At 56.2% G+C, this 6,273-nt stretch overlaps 1 long non-coding RNA gene across 1 annotated transcript; it reads right to left on the bottom strand.

Annotated features, from left to right (window-relative positions):
- Positions 1-471: 471 nt before the first annotated feature.
- On the bottom strand, positions 472-2,714 carry LOC137165630 (uncharacterized). The gene is made up of 4 exons (XR_010923441.1): positions 2,543-2,714; positions 2,018-2,207; positions 1,121-1,226; positions 472-956 (listed from the first exon to the last, which is right to left on the bottom strand). It is a non-coding gene; the product is annotated as an uncharacterized lncRNA (long non-coding RNA).
- Between the last annotated feature and the right edge of the window lie 3,559 nt (positions 2,715-6,273).

The raw sequence follows: 6,273 nt of genomic DNA, 5'->3' as shown, positions 1-6,273 counted from the left end.
ATTTGGCAACACAACATTACAATACATCCAGCATGGAACACTCTTATACAGCTGACATGCATTAAAATGTGAGGATTACATGACATCTTCAATTACTCTGGTCAACCTACAGAACAACAATACACTTTCTTGTCCCCTTACTCATTTAAAACACCATCTGCTCCCAGTACACAAACACACCCCACTACCCCCTTTCCCACCGTGCAGTACAGCGCACCACAACTAGCCTGCACGTTCCCTCCCCACCTCTTACATGGCCAAAAAAGGTAAGTCAATGACTGTCCAGGACAGCCCCAACCCTGGTGCGGTGCAGCGAAACAGCCGAAAGGCTGACAAATTGCACCGAACGTCCGCCTTGGGGCTTTTTGACTGCCCCGCACCAGGGTTGATAATCATCACGGAGATGATTGACAATTGAAAATGCTATGAGGTGGATGACTCATACGTCATCCGACCTAAATGCAAACCTGACTGATTACAAAAGTGCAAACAATACAGCAAAAACATTCAATGTATTAACATATTACTATATCTATCTACGAAAGGTGTCAGATGACTGTCTGTCCTACTGAACACAGATATAATGTGTTGACTATATCTATCTAAGTGATCCCCCATGGCAAAGACACAAGTGATGTAAAACACCCAAAACGTTACACATGACACTACAGATGTCAACAATGACTTCCAACCACTTCAGCATGTTACAAATATTAATACCCCAAATACCAGTATCCTCAAATACTTGTACATATTACAAATCTCTACACAATGACAAGCCCATTGCTCCATTACAACCTAGCCCTGAAATTCAGAAGACGCTTCATATCAAACCCAGAAACACACATTATACATTTTAGCTTCCAAAAAAAACAAATACAAAAAGAAAGACACTGCAGTCTTCTCCTACAAACACTCATATCACAGGGCGATCTTCAGCTTCAAACTCCTTACCCCTGCAATGACATAAAACATTTCTCAACACCTGCAACCACCACACGGCTGCTGCAAAACATATCAAATACAACCAAATACACAACTGTGATACCCACTGCCATGCACCCAGTGGAAGACCTTAACTGTGCCACACACAAACATCAACATCAATACACATACACACTTAGCAAACTACTCAAGCGATCCATGACCACGGAACAAACTTCATCCTCAGCACACTTCCATTTCACCTGCTCTTTCCCAGAGTTCACCACATCATCTTACAGAACCTAGAAAGACAAGACACATCATGACAAAACCCTTGAAATTGCACAACAGACTCCATGCACAACCACTCAAATCCTCTCCAATTATAAATATGAAACCACACTTTCAAACATGCCCTTATCCCTTTCCCCACACTCCAAATAGGATGCTCACGTCCTCTCGAGGCAACCGGCACCGAGGGGAGGACACCACAGGGAGGGACCGGACACCTGTGATTCAAAGCCGTGGTGGGGAGGGGGGGGACCTCAAAGAACGGAGCATCTCCACTGACCCCACGCCCCTTGGCCCCGGGAGACAAAGGCCACACACACACACACGGGCAGCCTCGCCCGAGGCATTGCACTGGGATGGCTTGACCGAGCAGGAGCGCGTCTGCACACACGCAGTGACGCCAGGACGCACGGACATCGGCTTCACAACCCTCACCATCGCAGGGCGACTCATTACCGGAGAAACAAATTTTCACGTACAGTTCCACTCACGAGGCACAACACGCAAGGTAGGCAAGGGGAACCAAGGCGTCGTTCAGACAACACATCCCCAGCCAAACATCACCGTCCCCTCGGACCGCTCCCCACCTCCCTTCCCTAAGTGGGATGCTCACGTCCTCTCGAGGCAACCGGCACCGAGGGGAGGACACCACAGGGAGGGACCGGACACCTGTGATTCAAAGCCGTGGTGGGGAGGGGGGGACCTCAAAGAACGGAGCATCTCCACTGACCCCACGCCCCAGGAGACAAAGGCTCCCCCCCACACACACACACAGCCCCTCAACCTCAACAAGGGCTCGGACCTGCCAACCCTTCAGCAGATACGTATCTTTTACGTGCGGAGAGGGGCAGCCTCGCCCCAGGCATCGCACTGGGATGTCTTGACCGAGCGGGAGCGCGTCCGCACGCACTCAGCGACACCTGGACACAAGGACGGACAGACATCGCCTTCACAGCCCTCGCCGGACCACTCACTACCGGAGGTGGCGGACTCTGCAAACAAATGGAAGGGAAACAATATTCACGTTATGCTCCGCTCACGAGGCTCCACACGGCACAATACGCAAAGTAAGCGACGCGAATCAAGACGTCGTTCACACAACACACCCCCGGCCAAACATCACCGTCCCCTCGGACCGCTCCCCACCTCCCTTCCCTTAGTGGGATGCTCACGTCCGCTCGAGGCAACCGGCACCAAGGGGAGGACACCACAGGGAAGGACCGGACACCTGTGATTCAAAGCCGTGGTGGGAGGAGGGGACCTCGAAGAACGGAGCATCTCCACTGAGCCCACACCCCCTGGCCCTGGGAGACAAAGGCCTACCAACCCTTCAGCAGATACATATCTTTTACGTGCAGACAGCCGCGGCTTTGCCCCATGCATCACAGTGGGGCATCTTCACCGAGCACAAATGCCAGACACGTAAATACAGCAATGCCAGGACAGACAGATATCCTCTTCACAACCTTTCCCGTCACAGGGCGACTCACTACCGGACATGGAAGCCTATGGAAACAAACACAGAAAGAACAATTATGAACAAGTTTTGAAGTTGATCTTCACTCACATGGCTCCACTCAGCTGAATATTCAATAGAAGCAAGGGGAATTAAGTCACATTAAGAGAAAACACTCCAATTAAACATTACTGGACCTGTCCCGACCAAATGCAAATACTCCAACCCATACAGAAGACTGCTATGCTTTCACAAAAGTCCCATGCTATTGACATATTACTGATATAGCTTCTGTTAAAAACACATTTATAGTGTCAGAAATAACCCACAATTTCCCTCCCCCCAAAGAAAAACTACATAAGGCATTAATCAGGCACAGTGTGCCCCACCTGAAATCATGGAAAAGTACACTACACACAACTAAAGAAACACATACATTACACTATCTAAAAACACATCCCATATTCTAAAATGACAAGAACAACACATGCCACCTTCAACTGCTAACCCACAACAATACTTTCCAGAACACCAAGTTCCATATACATATCTCGTTGCATCTCCTTGGAGCACCAAGAGGCTGAATGACTCCCTCTCACAGGAGGCCAGCTTAAATACCCCTCAAGCTCCACCCCAATTTCCCAGCATACCTTGCAAGCCAAAGGAAGCTATAAATAGAAGCTCATGGCACACAGAAACCCTTTAGTTCATTCTTACATCAGCAGCAGCAAGATGTGCTCACCTTCATTGCAATTCAAATTGACAGAGCATTTAAACATTCTCACCAGGTAAGACTATAGTTACCTTATTTCATACTTCCTAAAATGAAGACACTGCCAGCACCATGGGGTACAGTCAGGGGTTGCCACAAGGCTTTGTTTGGGATTAGGGAGGGGAATGACTGGGGCAGGGTGGGGGAAGGGGAGTCGTGCTCTGTGGGTGGAGGAGCATGACTGGGGAAGGATGAAGGAGGGGAGCAGTGACTGGGGCAGGCAGGACAGGGTAGGGGAAGGAGTCACTGGGGGCAGGATGGGAGAAGGGGAGCCATGCTGTGTGGGTGCAGGAGAGTGACTGGAGCAGGATGAGGGAGGGGAGCAGTGTCTGGGGGGGGGCAGGATGGGGGAGGGGAAGCAGTGACTGGGTTAGGACAGGAGAAGTGGAGCCGTGCTCTCTGGGTGCAGCGCAGTACTGGGGCAGGGTGGGGGAAGGGGAACTGTGCTCTGTGGGTAGAGAGGAAGCAGTGACTGGAGCAGGAAAAGGGAAGGATAGCATTGACTGGGGCACAACAGGAGAAGGGGAGTTCTGCGGTGTGTGTGTGTGTGGAGGGGAATGACCGGGATAGGATGGGGTAGGGGGAGCAATGACTGGGTGAGGACGGGAAAAGCGGAGCCATGCTCTGTCAGTGTAGGGCAGTGACTCCGGCAGGGTGGGGGAAGGGGAGCACTGACTTGCGCAGGACAGGGGAAGGGGAACCATGATTGGGGCAGGACACGAGAAGGGGAGCTGTGCTGTCTGCGTGGAGGGGAGTGACTAGGTCAGGATAAGGGATGGCAGCTGTTCTCTGTGTGTGGCGGGGGAGCAGTGTCTGGGTCAGGACAGGAGACGGGTAGCTGTGTGCTGTGGGTGCAGGGGAGTGACTGGGGCAGGACAGGGAACCGGTAGCTGTGCTCTGTGGGTGGAGGGGAGTGATTGAGCAGGATGTGGGAGGGGAAGCCACACTCCATGGTTGGGGGTGTGATTTGGGCAGGACAGGGGAGGGGGTCGGGCAGGACGTGGGTGGAGAGCTTTGCTCTGTGGGTGCAGGGGAGTGACTGAGTCGGGATGGAGGACGGGGAGCAGTGTCTGGGGCAGGCAGGATGGGGGAGGGGAAGCAGTGACTGGGTCAGGACGGGAAAAGGGGAGCTGTGCTCCGTGGGTGCTGGGGAGTGACTGGGGCAAGGGATGGAGAGCTGCGCTCCAGGGTGGGGGCTGAGTGGGGAAGAATGGGAGAAGGGGAGCCATGCACTGTAGGTGCAGGGCAGTTACAGGGGAACTGTGGGGGAGCTGTGCTCTGTGCGTGGAGAGGAGTGACTGGGCAGGATAAGGGATGGCAGCCGTTCTCTGTGTGTGGAGGGGGAGCAGTGGCTGGGTCAGGACAGGAGAGGGGGAGCCATGCTCTGTGGGTGCAGGGCAGTGACTGGGGCAGGACAGGGGACGGGGAGCCACGCCCCAGGGATGGGGGTGTGATTTGAGAAGGACAGGGGAGGGGGCTGGGCAGGACGGGGAAGGGAAGCTGCGCTCTGTGCGTGGAAGGGAGTGACTGGGGCAGGGTGGGGAAAAGGGAGCTCTGCTCTGTGGGTAGAGAGGGAGCAGTGACTGGGGCAGGACAGGAGAAGGGGAGCAATGACAGGGGCAGGACAGGGGAAGGGGAGCTGTGCTCTGTGCATGGAGGAGAATGACTGGGGCAGGGTGGGGGAAGGGGAGCTGTGCTCTGTGGGTGTGAGCCATACTGCAGAAGGGAAGGGCAGTTTTGCTGAAGAAAGTCACCAGCACCTGCCTCTTCACCCAGCAACAAACTGGTACAGGCCTTAGGCACACACATATCCCGGGTGCAGAGCAAGTGGCCCACGGCCCCACAGGACATGCCTGCCTGGGGGTCACCCCTACCACGGGGAGACGGACGGAGAGGAGGTGCCTGTGCAGGGCACAGGTGCACTAGGGTGAGATACACGGAGCCCAGGCTCACAGCACAGCCCAGCACAGCACAGAGCAGGCGGTGCAGGGACCGAGCCGCCCATCCCCGCTGCCACAGGCGTCCCGCCCAGTGGGCCCCAGGCACCGGCCACTAGCTGGGACAGAGCCTGATGCAGCCGGGGGAGCCGGCCCCAGGCCAGGCACTAAAACGGCCCCGAGCCAGGCACGGCCCGCAGCAGAGCCCGCCCTGCCCGGGGAAAGCAGCGCCGGGGAGTGGCCCAGGGCAGGCTGCAGAGCCCGCTCCGTGCCCGGGGCAGTCCGTCCTCCTTCCGTCCGGGGCGGGGCTCGGCCCGGCCAGCGGCTACAGGGGATGCGCCCGGCGCTTTGCCAGGGCAGGGCCGAGCCGCGGTAAATCTGCCCCTGCCCTGCGCACAGAGCCCGGCAGCGGGCACGGGCAGGGACTGGGAGCGCGCGCGCCAGCCGCGGAGAGGAGAGCTGGGCGTGAGGGGAGGGCACGGCCAGCAACGGCCGCTTAGCTCTGGCCTCACAGCCGCACGAGAACTGGCGGGGTAGCGGGAAACTACGTCACCCATAGTACCTCGGGCCCCGCACTGGCTGATGGGAGAGGACGGCCGAGAGAGAGGGGGAGAGAGAGAGAGAGACTACGTCTCCCATAGTGCCTCGGGCCCCGCACTGGCTGATGGGAGAGGAAGGCCGAGAGAGAGACTACGTCTCCCATAGTACCTCGGGCCCAGCAATGGCTTACTGTTAAATTACCCACAATGCCCTTGATCGTGCCCTGTCTCGCGCCCACCGCAGAGGCGCGCGGCGGTCTGCGCTCAGTCCCCGCGCGGCTCGCTGGGGTGTGTCGAGTTTGGCGCGGCTGCCCGCGGGACTTAGGGCAGGAGCTGCGCGGCGCAGGCTCAGGG

This window comes from Emydura macquarii, unplaced genomic scaffold (assembly GCF_026122565.2).
Source record: "Emydura macquarii macquarii isolate MOO-44397 ecotype Brisbane River unplaced genomic scaffold, CSIRO-AGI_Emac_v2 contig_2768, whole genome shotgun sequence".
NCBI classification, from domain to species: Eukaryota; Metazoa; Chordata; order Testudines; family Chelidae; genus Emydura; species Emydura macquarii.
This window is presented reverse-complemented; position numbering and strand designations above follow the sequence as displayed.